The sequence below is a fragment of the Lissotriton helveticus genome, chromosome 3_1, assembly GCF_964261635.1.
Source record: "Lissotriton helveticus chromosome 3_1, aLisHel1.1, whole genome shotgun sequence".
In the NCBI taxonomy this organism is placed as follows: Eukaryota; Metazoa; Chordata; class Amphibia; order Caudata; family Salamandridae; genus Lissotriton; species Lissotriton helveticus.
The window spans coordinates 1,820,465,978-1,820,481,488 of NC_136061.1; positions in this window are offsets into that span (position 1 = coordinate 1,820,465,978).

A 15,511-nucleotide genomic window follows, 5' to 3' on the forward strand; every position below is an offset into this window, starting at 1 on the left:
GCGACAATGGAAGATACGATCCTAGCCATTGGATACCGGGACCGGATATCAAAAATCCTGGGACTCTCCCGGCTTAGAGACCTAAACATGACTTGGTTTCTATCATTTCGACCAATGTGGCAAAGGTGTGTTTTACCTGTACTAAGGTGTCTGCTATGCGGAGAAGAATGCGTGTTAGACACCTGTCTGACGCTACAATCGGATGCGCCGGTGGATGCAGATACACTGTTGGTTCCTACCAAAGTTCACGCACTGTGCTGTCCTCAAAGGCTGCCAATTCTGATGACGGCATTCCTGGAATCTTCACCACTGCGATTGAAGAGTAGTGAAGTTCAAGATGAAAGCAGCATCGAACAGGTACGACCTTCTGTCAGCAATGCAAATCAGAATGTCAATGGAGACAATCATGCACACGAATGCATGGTTACCCCTATTTCCGACTTAGTGGAACTTTCCCATGAAGCTGTTGACAGTTTTTTCGAAAGCCTGAATGATATGATGTTCTCTCCGGAACAGAAATAGAGACTTTTGAGTAAACTCGCACACGGCGTTCCCTGAATTCGGCCTTCAACTTTAAAAATAAAGTCACATGAACAATTACAATCCAGTTCACGGACAGCAACCTTTTTCAGCAAGCCCTTAAAATATTTTTCTATATATTTTTTCCCCGGGACACTGATCTTCTGCTTAAAGTAAGAAACTATTCCTAGAGAACTAAGATTTCTATTTTTAGATACTTTATATAGACTTTAGCTGCCCGCTGGTATGTTCACAAAATATATTATGTGATGAAATGGTTTCGACTTTTCTTTCTGTATAGCCATATTAAGAGCCATTTCATGTGTATTTCTCATATACCAACAAGCAATAATGCATAAAATGCGTGCTTACTTTTGCATTTAATTCATAGCTTAAGTGCATACAATATATGACTGCAATTTTTCAGTATATTTGAAAATTTCAAAATGCATTTATGTATTTTGGGGTGGTAAGGTATACACTATACTCTATAGTATGTTGTACTATGTTATACTATGCATAGATTAGTAGATATGACCATAGTTAGCGTGGAGTGGGTGTCGTGTATTTCTATAGGTTCTGAATCGATCCCCCTATTCCTGACCCTATTCTGGTTAAACTACCTAGCTAGTTAACTAACAGTCAGCCCATGAGGCAAGAAAACCCCCATGATGCAGATACCGTTATCTGACGCAGTCACACTACGGCACAGGAACGTGTTATCTGATTAGGTCATAACGCTTGAGATCTAATTAGACAAGCGACATTCCTCCAGCCCCTGATAAGGCATACGACGTTCTCATAACAAATCAAACCTATGACAACCTGGATAATCCGTGCGGCCATTGTTTTGATTTCACAGAGAACTTTAGTAAAGAATGTGCTAACGAGCAAGTCGTATGACATCTTTATTGACGTACCTATGTCCATCCTTACGTCAATCCCGGCACCTTTAAGGTATAAATATTGCCGACCTTGCCCTATGCAAACACACGCGTGGTGACAAGACGGAGCAGCCATACTTGCCGAAGCCGAGAGCAGAAGCAGACCCCGCAGGCAACAGCCCCGCCTTCCTGACGCGCTGAGAGACGCGCTGCTATCTCAAGCCGAGAGACCCAGCACCGGCGCTTCCGGGTAGCCCTCGCAGGCAGCCTGGAATATCGAGAGCAGAGAAAGAGATACCATTCCTCATCCATCCTAAATTCCAGGTACAGAACTGAATAACCCCTCCTAGAGAATTCTTTAGTTATTCACTTGGCAAAAACAAACTTAACTTAAACTGTAACTTTCTATTCCCGCCCACGCATTAGACTTAGGTCAGGTACACGGGGTAGGCGTATTTAGAAACACCAGTTGAGTACGTTTAGTCAAATGTATATGTGTATGTAAATATATTTTAATCATTTTAAACATCATATGGCTCAGAAACCATATCAATGTTTTTACAGTATTATTTTATACTATTGCTTCTAATGTATGCACTTTACTTAACTATAAGTATTGCAATAATATCGATCCATTTCTCTTGTACGAGAAAAGAGACTGATCAATAAATAACATCTTTTATTGAACACGCCCGTCTCTTCCTTTTCTCTACATTCTGATGAGACTAAGAATGCACGTACTGACTGAGTAAAATAATTGCCTTGTGCTCACACGACTCTTGAGATTGACTCTTGATTAGGGGAGAGCAAAGTTGTCATGTTCTATGGTTGTCAGAAACTAAATCCCTTCTTGTCTAATCAGGGGAGTTAATCCTTCCTTGAACATTCGAGAAAGTTTCTAGCGAACTCTGAGCTTAGCTGGCAAACCCAAAAATTAAGTCTAGTATCGACAGTAGTAGACCTAGTTAACGTCTGGTCTAGGCCTTTACTGCTGTAGGTACTATTCCAATGCGCAGAGCCTATTGGGAAAATAGGAGCTACACTACAAAACAGAGGGTGCTGTGATGAACCAGATGTAGAAACAACATGGTCGCGACCGTTGCGACCCGACAAGTAAGTTCGCGTTTGCGAACTCATAAAAAACCCTCGCGAACTGGCAGAAACCCTTGCGAACACAAAAAAAATCTGCAAATTCGCGAAAGTTCGCGAATGTTGCGGATTGCGAATTTGTAAATACGCAAATTCGTGAATCGCGAAATTCGCCCATACTTATTTTTTAACTGGTTTTTATGGGGAGGAGAATCCTCATCCCATCCTACAAGATTTTTATATAATGCAGGAGCCTGGGCTACTGCCCATTCCCTGGCATAAGTATATTTTAAGTGAATTGGAATGTGGTTGGAGAAAGCTGGCATAATGATGTCTTCGCCATGTGGGCACTCCCTGACAAATTCAGGTGGCCAGTCTTGTTCAGCTAGAAGAATGTCATAACCCTGAGAGAGCCGCTCCCAAAAGAGTGCTCTTATTTTTCTAGTTATGTCCCCCTTCATCCGGAGTGTTACTTCATATAACTTATGTCGGACACTAACCCTGGTATCTGCAGTTTCAACTTGGATGTACTTCATCAAGCCCACTGTCTCCAGATGATCCTTCAAGTTCTTGCGAGCTATGATGACTTCTGTTGCGCTGTCCAACACGTTTGAGCCCATTCCCCGTTCTTGAGTTGTGTCCTGAAGATCCTCTCCATGTCTGATTTTTAGACCTGCTACCTTCCTTCTGGTGAATTGAGTTTTCTTATTTTTTGGAATGTGTTGATCGTCTTTGGACTTCACGCGTTCTTCCTTTTGTTCTGACCGTCCTCTTCTTTCGGATTTCTGTGAGGAAGTCTGAAAAGTATGAGAGGAACGTGTATCAGTATCTTGATACCTATTAGGTTTTCTCAAATTATCCCTATTCCCGAGGTTATACCTCCTTTCAGAGGGCTCCTTTTGAGGAGACCTACCTTGGGATTGAGAACGCTTCTCTTTAGAAGTTTGTTTAGTGTTCTCCCACTTCTTTTTAGGAAAAGTAGGAGTGTTTTTAATAAAGACCTTTCAGGACTTTCTGACAGTTGGGGTTTAACTGGTTTCCCACTGTCTCTGCCTAATTCTTCTTTGGATTTTTCAATTATTCTGGCCAGTTCATGTGGTTGCTCAGTTACATCAAATTCTCTTAGCTTTTGGCAGATCGCCACGGATGCTGCTTCACCTTTAATATTAGCTAATAATATTGTTGAGACCTGTTTGAAATCTTTCAGTAATTTCATACAAAAATTTAAAGCAGGCTCTGCCCCGTATTCATTTTGAATCTGTTTCAGGACGTCTGGTATTACAGCCATAGACGGAACACCATGTTTTTTGGTGTAGATTGCAGCAAAGACTGTACCCCAAGTGTCGCAGTCCTCCAGATGTGGTGCGATCCCCATAGGTAAACAGATTGTTAGAATTCTGTGTTTCTCATGAGGGGTAGTATCAGAGAAATACTGCCTCGATTTGTTTAATTTTTTAGCTATCTAGAGTGGAATTTGTTCCCGTTTTGTGGGTAATTTACCAACGACTGAGTGTAAAGTCTGTAGTGTAATTTTATTTGTGTTCCCCTGGTAAGGGGTGTGTTGTGGAATCCTTATTGCCGTTTAGACAGTAAAAGTCCGCATGACATATTCTACCAATTGTCTATACATTTTTACCAGCTCTTTTAGTTGAACTAATAGTTCCTCATCCGACATTTCTTCAATGGCAGGATGTGGTGTATAGCTGGCAAATACCGGCCATGTTGCTCCTGGTCTACCTGGAGGACCGAGCCTGGTAATATGATGTATATGTTTTAGGGCGCCTTTAAAGCAGAGCTCATGCTCTTGGTATGTTGGTGGAATTTCAATATCCTCGAAAAGGAATGTATTCCTCTGGTGGTTCATCTTCTTTGTAGAAGTGAAACACTTTTGTTCTTGGATCTGCTTCAGGGAAGACTATCCATGAATAGAATACGTCTGTCTGATGATATTCATGTGCCTCTATCACAAAAACTACCCAACCACCTCTTGCTGATGGCCCATTTCTTATAAGTTTTAAAGTGATGGCTTTCCTTAAATTGTCTGGAATGCTTATAGCATCCTCGCCGGTCTCTTGGAAACCTGTTATTTCAAAAGCTCGTACAGCGTTTTCGCCTGTAGCTCCACTGGCCTCGCGAAGTACTTTGTCTGTCATTTTGTTTAATGAAAGTTTGCAAAGCAAGTTTCAAGGAAACAAAGATAAGGTGCACAATATTTTGGAACACTGTATCCTTGAACGTTGAAAAAACCAAAAACTAATACATAGGATTTTTCGTCCTACTCAGCTATGGCGGATATTTTATCCTTTTACCCACTCCAGACGTCTATTGGAGTATTTTATGGGAAAAAAGGGGTCTCTGAGAAAAGCACGACTGAGTTACTTTAGTATCTAGCTTTAAATTAGTGCAATACCAAACGTTGGGTGCCATGTAGTGTAGTTCCTATATTTCCAATAGCCTCTGCACATTGGAATATTATATCCTATAGATTTGATGAAGGACTGAGGTCAACTAGGTCTCTATCGAATATACTATACTTAATTGTGTGTGTGCCAGCTAACTCACAGGTCACTAGAAACTTTCTCGAATACACTAGAAGGGATTAGATGCTGACAACCGCATAAACATGGCAACTTTGTTTCCCAAGAATACGAATATATCTCTCAGAGTCGCGGAAACAATAGATAAGTATTTCACTCAGTCAAGGGTGCATGCTTCGTTTCTAGAGAGAGACGGGCGTTTTCAATAAAAAGGTTTATTGAACAGTCTTCTTTCTCATGCAAGAGAAGTGAACTGCTACAATCGTTATACAGACTGCAAAGTATAATGCGTACAGCGAGAATAGTATTATAAAATAATACTGTAAGAGCATTGTATGGTTTCTTAGCCATATAAAAATACATACATAAATACACAGGCTAAAATACTCAACTGGTGCTTCTAAAATACGCCTACCCCAATGTACCTAACCTAAGTCTAGTACGCGGGAAAAAGTAAGAATTGTGTAGCAAAGGTTTAGTTTTTTTGCCAAGAATCTACCAAAAGTTTCTCTAAGTTCTAATCAGCTCCATACCATGGTTTAGAACGAAGGAGGTCTGGTATCTCTGTCTCGGGACTCAATTTCCCAACACCCCGCAAGAGGAGCGGGAAACACTGGAGCTGGATTCTCGGCAGGAGAAGGGCAGCTTCCTGATCAGTGCTTCAGCTGGAGAGTCGGCTTCCTTCGGCACTTGCTGTAGTGAGCTGCGTCGGGCAAGTAGGTCTTCGAACTGCTCTGAACCACTGTACCTTGCTAGAGCAAGTGAAGGTAAATTTATACCTTGAAGGTGTTTAGGAATGCCATAGTTTGACGTAAAGTCAGGCATATGAACGTCAGGAAAGAACCCCAAGGGAATGGTTGTTCTTTGTAAAGTAACTGAGTTCTTGGACAAATCAATATTCAAGCGAGGGGAAGTTCCCTAACTGCTTAAGCTGGTTTTCCAAGAAATCGTAGTGACGTTTGGTACGGGAGGAAGTAGCTATGCCTGTATTTGGGTAGCATGGGCTATGCCTAAATAAGGGCTTGATTTATATGCCTATATAAGGGCAATGTGAATTTTACCTACATGAGGGCATGAATCGGGAAAATTCACTCGGAGCTTCAAACGCCACACAACAAGTCCTTCTCACCCAGGCAAGAGGGTAGCAGGTCAGTACAGCAGTCCTTCAGAGCAGCAGTCCAGCAAAGTGGTATTCCTTTTAACAGCACAGCAGTCCTTCTTCGTGGCAGAATATCCACAGGTCCATAAGTGTGCTGACGAGTTGGGGTCTGAGGACCAGTATCTATAACCAGTTGTGCCTTTGAAGTAGGGAGCAGCTTCTAGAGGTTCCCCTTTGAAGTCCCCAGGCATCCTACCTTCCCTGTCCTGGCTCCCGACTACCTACAGGGGGTATGTAGACCTTTATGTGGAGGCAGGAACAGCCTATTCTAACTTTCTAAAAGTAGCATTTTCAAAATTGTAATTTAAAACCCAACTTCATCATAAATTGGGATTTTTCATTATAATTCCAAAGACATCAAACATGAACTGGCAGGTAGCCATTGGAAATTACAGCTTATTAAATGTATTAGGGTAACTCCGATATTATCCTACGGGAGAGGTAGGCCTTGCAGTAGTGAAAACCTAATTTAAGAGTTTTTCACTACCAGGACATGCAAAATGAACCTGTCCCGCGGTTTAAATGCATTGCACCTTGCTCTTTGGGCTGTTTAGGGTCGACCCAAGGAGTGACATACATGTATTAAAAAGGAAGGTTTGGGCCTGGCAGAAGGTTTACTTTGCCAGGTCGACATTGCAGCTTAAAACTGCACACAAAGCCTGCAATAACAAGCCCGAGACATTGAGTGTTACTTGTCCACTTGTTGCATTTAATTTACAGACCCTGGACACAGCTAGGGTCATTTTACTAGTATTCAACAATGTTTTAAGGAGAGAGCACAGGCCTGAGCACTGGTTAGCAATGGAAAATTATGCAGAGTCCTCCAGCCAGCAAAACAAAGTCAGCAAAGCAGGGGGGTTGGAGAAAAAAGCTAGGGGGGATATCAGGCCGAGGATGCCAGGTCTAACAGTAATTCAGAAGCTAGGCAACGGCAACTAGCTAAATTATTTAAGTTTATCAATTTTTGTTATCAACTGGACAGTAGAGAACACTTTTTTTTATTAAACTTTTCTGCCTAAAGACAACAGTGACTACTTTTATTTTTAAGTTTATTAATCTTAACAAACATGTCATATTTGGCACAGTTTTTTAACCTTACATAGGAGATTCAGAACCTCCATGGGAAGAATCAGTAGATGTATTTAAAATGTATATGCTAGCGTAGGGACAAAATATATGCAGGTAATAGTAAACAAGTGACAATATTACACCCTTTGGGTAAAGAAGGATAAAGAATGTATCGCACACTAGCATAAATACAAGCCAATGAGGGTGGTGATGAATTGACCCTGTAAGCAAAAACTTTGAAGCAGCTAGAGGTTGAGGTAATGGGGTCTGGTGTTGTGGAGGCATTTGAAGGCGTGGGTGAGTTTCTTGAAGGTCACTCTCTTCTCGACAGGGAGCCAGTGGAGGTCTTGCAGGTGTTGGGTGATGTGTTCTTGTTGAGGGATGCCAAGGACAGGTCTGACTGAGGTGTTCTGTAAGGTCTGGAGTTTGCAGAGCAGAGACTTGTTCATTCCGGCGTAGAGGGCGTTTCCGTAGTCATGCGTGTGTGACAGTTTTTCTTGATTCGAGGGGGGTCCATTTGAAGGTCCTGCGAAGGATGCAGAGGGTGTTGAAGTAGGGGGAGGCGACAGCGTTGATCTGATGGGTCATGGAGAGCGAGGAGCGAGTACGATGCCGAGGTTTCGGGCGTAGTCTGTGGGGGGCTACCGAGGGATGTGGGCCACCAGGTGTTGTCCTATGCAGAGGGGGAGGTTCCGAGGACGAGGACCTCTGTCTCCTCTAAGTTTAGCTTCAGGCAGCTGCTGCTCAACCAGGATGCAACGTCCTTCAGCCATTCCTGGAAGTTGAGCCTGGTGGTGAGGGGGTCCTTGGTGAGGAAAAGGATGAGCTGGGTGTCGTCGGCTTAGGATACTATGCTTAGTCCATGTTGTCTGGCGGCGGCGAGGGGGGGAATGTAGATGTTGAAGAGCGTGGGGCTGAGGGGCAATCCTGACGGCACTCCGCAGTTGATCTCTGGGGATTCAGAGAGGAAGGGAGGCAGTCTGATTCTTTGGTTCCTGCCAGTGCGGAAGGAGCGGAGCAATTCAAGGGCGGTTTGCTGTATGCCGGCATCGTGGAGTCTGGCAGCGTGTGTGCGGTGGGAGACGTGTCGAAGGCTGCAGAGACGTTAAGTAGGATCAAGCTGCGATGTGGCCTTGGTCGAGGAGGGTGCGGATGTCATCTGTGGTGGCAAGTAGGGCAGTCTCTGTGCTGTGGTTGCTGCGGAATCCGGATTGGAAGGGGTCGAGGATGGAGTTCTGTTCAATGAATTTCGTTAGTTGGGCGTTGGTGGCCTTTTCGGTGACTTTTGAAGTGAAGTGAAGGAGGGAGATGGGTTGGTAGTTCTTCAGGTCCAAGGGGTCTGCCGAGGGTTTTTTGAGCAGGGCTTAACTTATGCGCATTTCCAGTCATCGGGGAAGGTGCCTGTTTTGAAGGTGGTGTTGATGTTGCGTCGTAGTTCTGGTGCGATGGCGGAGGCGGGTCTGCGGAAGATGTGCGGAGGACAGAGGTCCGTGGGTGCTCCTGAGTGGATGCCACCCATGGTTGATTCAATGTCTTCGGTGGTGGCTGGAGTCCAGGCGGAGAAGGTGGGTTGGGTGGCGTTGTTGGAGGGGGGTTTTGGAGCCCAGAGTTTGTTCTTTGAAGTTGTCATAGAGGGACTTGAATTTCAAATAGAAATAGGAGCTAAGCTTGTTGCAGAGGTCCTGGGAAGGGGTGATATCTGTGGCCTCGCTGGGGGGTTTGGCGAATTCTTGGATGATGCTGAAGAGTTCCTTCGGGTTGCTGGCGTTGGCGTAGATCTTGTTCTGGATGAAGGTTTGTTTGGTTGACCTGATGAGATGATGGTATTCTGTCATGGCATTCTTATATGTGGTACGGTCTTCCTGTGTCACCAATTCTTCTCAAGACATCTGCAGATGCACCTGGGTTCTTGGAGCTTAGCGGTGAACCAGGCGGCCTTCCTAGGGCGTTGTCTGTCGGGGTTGCGGAGGGGTGCGAGTTCGTCTGCGCAGTTGGAGATCCATCTGTGTAGTTTTCTGGCTGCGAGGTTGGCGTTGGTCGAGGTGGAGGGGGCATAGCGGTTGAGGGTGAAGTTGAGGCGCTCCAGTTCCTTCGTGGTGGGCGGGTTGCAGGATTAGGGTCGGTGGGCTTGTTGACATGGAAGTGAATGCAGTGGTGGTCCATCCAGAGGGGTTGTGACATGTACTCGAACTGGGTGTTGTTCCCTCCTGCAAAGATGGGGTCGAGGGAGTGTCATGCCTTGTGGGTGGGTGTGCTGATGAGCTGTTTCAGTCCGAGGTTTGCGAGGTTGTCTAGGAGGGTGGAGGAGTTGGGGTTACTGGGGTTATCGAGGTGGAAGTTGAGGTCTCCGACGAGTATGTAGTCCGCGAGGCGATGGCGTGGGGTTCGAGTAGGTCACCAATGGTAGTGGCGAAAGCAGTTCGATGTCCGGGGGACCTGTAGGCTAGCGTGCCACGTAGTGTGGATCTGGGGTTGGTCTGTATCTAGAAATGGAGGTGCTCGGTGGTGGACGGGGGGATCGCTTGTAGCGGAGGTGGTGAGTCGGAGGGAGCTTTGGTGTGCGATGGCGAGTCCTCCTCCTGGGCGGTATTTTCTCTGGATCTTGTAACCATCGGGGATGGCGGTGGCGATGTCGAGGGCGGAGGAGGCATTGGTCCAGGTTTCCGTGAAGAAGGCGACGTCTGGCGAGAGGGTGTCGAGGAGGTCCCTGATCTCCATGGTGTGTCTGTGCAGGGAGCGCACGATGAGGAGGATGCATTTCAGGGCTTCGGTGGTGTTGGAGTCTGGCGTGGTGGCCGTGGGGGTAAGGAGGGTGGTGAAGGTCTGGTGGCAGTGGTAGCAGTAGAACTGGCAGTGGGTAGTGTTCGGTGTGGCCAGCTTGCAGTTGATTACCTTCAGGGGTTGAGTGCGAGGAGGACTGCTGAGTTATAGCTGTGGGTGGTCAGAGGTCCAGGGTCCCTGGTGTTGGTCGCGTTCGAGTTGCTGATCAGCGCAGACGGGCTTGCCTTTAGCGCACCTGCGGCGCGGCCGCGCAGCGGACAAAATTAAATAAGGTAGGGGGGAGGGAGTCGCAGCTGGGAGGCAGGAGCGGGGATCGGCAGGCGGAGGGGCTGCGGGTGCAGCATCGGAGGGAAAGAGAGCAGGAATGGGAAGAACAAAAAAATACAGAGAACTGCATAATAAACATATTAATACAGTGAAGCACAAGAAGTACAAGTACAAGTGAAAAACAGTGAAGCACAAAAAGTACAGTGAAAGGCACAAAATCTACAGTGAATGGCACAAGGAGGGGAACAGAGCACAATTACCGAGGGACAGGAACGGATGCGACCCAGTCCAGGTAGTGGCACGAACACCTACCAGCATCGCGCACTGCACAGGGCAGCGGCAGTGACACAGCAACGGAGCTGTGTAGAGGGAGAGAGCAGGTCCCTGGCCAGGAGGTCAGAGGTCCTGCTCGCGCTCCCTTGCAGGAGCCGTCATTAAATAGGGCAGGGCGGAGGGAGTCGCAGGTGGGAGGCGGGAGTGTGGATCAGCGGGGGGATGGGCTGCAGGGGCAGCAGGAGCAGGAATGAGTGCGGGAACGGGCGGAACGAAAAAATACAGAGAATGGCACAATACAAATAAAAATACCGTGAAGCACAAGAAGTACAAGTACAAGTGAAAAATAACAGTGAAGCACAAAAAGTACAGTGAAAGGCACAAAATCTACAGTGAATGGCACAAGAGGAACAGAGCACAATTATCGAGGGACAGGAACGGACGCGACCCAGTCCAGGTAGTGGCACAAACACCTACCAGCATCGCGCAGTGCATAGGGCAGCGGCAGTGGCACAGCAGGAGAGCTGCAGAGTGAGAGAGCAGGTCCCTGGCCAGAAAGTCAGAGGTCCTGCTCACATTCCCTTGCAGAGACCGTCATTAAATAGGGAAGGGGGGAGGGAGTCGTAGCTGGAAGGCGGGAGTTGGGATCCGGAGGGGGCAGGGGCCACAGGGACAGCAGCGGCAGGAAAGAGAGCGGAAACAGGCAGAACGAAAAATACAGAGAATGGCACATTAAAAATAAAAATACAGTGAAGCACAAGAAGTACAAGTACAACTGAAAAATAACAGTGAAGCACAAAAAGTACAGTGAATGGTGCAAAATCTACAGTGAATGGCACAAGGGGAACAGAGCACAATTACAGAGGGACAGCAACGGGCACGACCCAGTCCAGGTAGTGGCGCAAACACCTACCAGCACCGCGCACTGCACAGGGCAGCCGCAGTGGCACAGCAGTGGAGCTGCAGAGGGGGAGAGCAGGTCCCTGGCCATTTCATTAGATACCCAAACCATAGCATCACAATCTTCAGTTCGAAGCAATACAAATCCTTCTTTTGTTTTAAGATATAGCAAACTAAAAAGTGTTTCCCATTGGGCTGCAGAAACATTGTTGCCCAATTCAATGGGCTGGCTTTGATGTAAGACCAGAACTTTTTGGACTCTCTTGAAATTATTACTGCTTGCAAATGTCACTATTTTAGATCATTCGAGCGCCTTATGGTTTCCCATATCACTCTCTTGTACACATGAATCCTAAGACATCGATATGAATTATGATGCAGTTACCGAGCAATGGCCAAACAAAAGGCAGAAAAGACTTTCGGTACATCCACATACAACACTGCAAAGATCTTCCTAGAGTGAACCACTTATAATTTCACACAAACATTCCAAACATTTTGAAACTTAACATTCAATAACTCTACTAACTTCACAAAACCAGACACCAACAGAACAGCAGTCACTATCAAGCAGAGGTTTCTCTAGTTTGATTATGGCTGTCCAAGATCCTTTATTTATATTTTATAGCTTGCTCTGCATTGTCATGACAATGAAGGATGCCACTATACAAATGCCACTAATATACAGCATCAATTGTGCTTTAATAAGGGATGACTCATGAATTAAATCCTAAAATGGAGACAATGGATTAACAAGGATATTCATTTGATTACAGATCTATAGGAGAATTTGATCCCCCATCGTATTCGTTCATATAGAGAAAATTTGGCTGGTTATTTTATACTTCTACAACTTTTTAAATTTAAAACTAAAAGTCTAGCCGCTGCGGTCAACATTTCTTACACTACTTGTTAAAATGGTGAAGAAAAAGTATTATGTATCTTCTATTTATAATATTTTTGAGAGATTCTGTGCTGACATGGTTGCTCCAGAGATCAAGTAGAAGAGCTCTGTAAACATTAAAATGATGATTTATACCAGGTGTCTCCAATGAGTAGCTCGTGAGCTATTAGTGAATCTCTAGCTACATGTAAGTAGCACTCCTGTGTACAGTCCAGCCTATTAATATAGATGTTTTTGCTTGGTTGAATTATTATAGATATACTCAAATTTAAAAGTGTGTACTCAGGATTAAAATGTGTCTTTTTTTCAGAACCCACAAGCTGATATTTGGCGAAATTCTTTTGCATTTTCAAAATGTTTTTTAAAGCTATTATTGTGTTTGTGAGGTTTATTAGTCATATTATTACCTCAGTGCCAATGGGATCGCAGCTAAGGCTTTTATTTATTACCCATGTACAGTCATTTCAAATTGTCAAAGGATTTTTTATGTTAGTGCTGGAAACCCTGTCTCATATGCTGATGTGATCACTGCTGACAATCGTGGAGGGGTGGTCACTATTACATACGAACATTAGTAGTTTGGGATGATTTCCATTGAACATAACTAGCTCTTATTACTGATTTAAACACTGGAATCACCATTCAGGGCCAAGGTCTCCATTACAATTGCAGCTGTGATTTAGGTTGGTATGCTGGGCAGTCTGAAGCCCCTACAAACTAAATAAATTAGGATTATTAGAATCTGACGAATTACGTCATTTGAAAGATACCCTGGCCACCTTAATACATATAAAATATATTTGATTGTAAGATGATTGGCCCCTTTTTGGAAGAAGGTTAATAACAATATTTACAAAACGTTTAATCTGAATATATTTTGTAATACGTTTAGGCCATTATGTAGCTGCTCCTACAATCCCCCAGAATGAAACCATACTTTTGCTGGACTGTCTCTTGGCATCAGCTTAAAAACTGATTCCATGTGGATCAAAGAAAGTGGAGGGCCTCTGCTATCTTTCCTGGTGGTAATGGATACAAAGTGCTGGAAATTGTAAATTAATTTGAAGGAGGAGCTCTCATGTGAAAAATGCACACAGCTCCAAAAATAAGGTTGAGGTTAGACCTTTACCTTTAACTATTGAAAGCGCTATAGGAAAATATGTTCAGTGAGCCCCCTGGGATTGCTTATGTCTGCTATGTTGTGTAAAGAGTTTTTCTCCTTCTTCACTTGATTTGCATCAGGGTTATGGGAGACACAAGACCACCAACATTAGGAGACAGACACAGCAAGTAAAGAGCAGGAAGAGGAGGGATTGGAGAATTTGGAAGGCTGGTCCATGGCAGTTGAGGCACAATGATAGTGAGTGGCCCTTCCATGTCAGGATCTCTATGAGACCAATCATAGTGATAGCCAAATGGAAGGTGGGAGTTACCAGAGGAATTTGAGAGCTCAGTAACAAGGGTCAGTTGCCTTGCAGCTTCTTAGTTGTATAGCTCTCTGGTTCATACTCTCATCCATTGTTTGCTCCTTGTCATCAACTTCGTTGTTTTCGCCTTGCCCTTCCATATTTCCTCCCTTCTGCAGTGGTCTTCCTTGTTTGGCTTATTTGCTCCTGCATCCAATGCCAAGACAACCCTGTTGCACTTTGAAACTACCTGGCTAGCCTCCTCGTGTAGCATCGTGTTTGCTTCATAGCTGCAGCACCTCACTCAATCCACTTCCAAGTCCTCAGTCTCTACAGGTAACCAGAGGTTTACTGGTACTCCTGGATGGTTACCAGCAACTCAAATGTAAATGTAAATGTAGTTGAGCTTATATAGCGCACAGCTACCCGCAGTGGGTTTCCCGGCGCTTGCTTAGGGAACCCTTCCTGGTATTCCCCTGTGAGATAGCAGGGTATCCACAAGGAGAAAGTCAGGCATCCCACCACGAAGGGCCGTTGTGGAGATTAAGCAAGCTATTGCCCAGAGTCGCAGAGTGTGAACCCGTGAGTCGAGGAGGCACCGGGGCGAGAATTATCGAGTCCGTGGAATTTTTAGCCCAAGACCCGCCGAGGCGGGGAATTGAACCCTGGTCCAGGACCGATCTCAGCTTCCGGGTCTGCTGCCTCTAACCCCTGAGCCACACTCATTACGGAGAATCTGGTAAGTCCTGGACTGGAGTGGAGGTGGGGTTGAAGGAGGTACTACCTTGTATTAACTATGTGTTGTAACTTTAATCTCCCAGTGGTACCTTCCGTCCACCCCCCCCTCTATCCCAGTTGGTATCCCCTGCCCTGAAGCTCACAATAGAATGTTGATGCACTCTCCAGTGAGGAGAGTGGATGGTTAATAAACAGGTCTTTCTTTCACCGGAGTCCTTGTCATAGTGCTTTTATAATTCCAACACTGGCGACGGAACTGCGCAGGGGGCAGTAATTAACCATTTCCCCTTTGATTGCTCTCTCCACACAAAAGAGGAGAAGGAGGATTCTTATCAGAGAATAAAGGAAGATAAGTCGAATTTTACGATTGAGGAAAGGCCACTGAAGATCTGCTATCCTGATCGTTAGACCATTGGAAAAGGAAAATAACAAGTCGGTAAGCAGTGGATTGGGTTGTCTACCGAGGAAGATCAAAGGTCAGGAGAGAGTGAAGTTCCTCTCGTAATCTGCGGGTATTCTATGAGACTTTGGTGGCATACAAGAGAATACATGTAAAGTTAACCTCCACCTCCTTGGATGCTAGTCCGAAAGAGTTGTAAGACTGCGGCTCGCTTGTAGGAAAAAAGGCTAGCAGCGCTATCTGTAATTTAAAATGAGACTATGCTGTAAACAATCTGTTATATGCTGTGAACGGGCGTGAAGAATAAATAGGAAATCGTAACACGCACCTGTGTTTTATTGGAGTATCACTGCCTCGCAGTTGAGAGGCGAGTGGTGTCCTATGGTGACAGCTGAAGCCGAGCATGCCGAGGTGAGGAGCCGCGCCATATTTCTAAGGGGCTCCGTGTGTCTTCGAGGGAAGAGGCGATTGTCTGGAGGTGTCGGCGTGTCCAGGTGTCGTGCTGCAATCCCCTTGGGTCTAGTCAGCTTGGAAGGAGTCTTCCACCGTCATTGTCCTTCATCTGCGCTTTGGGTTTTGAGTCGGG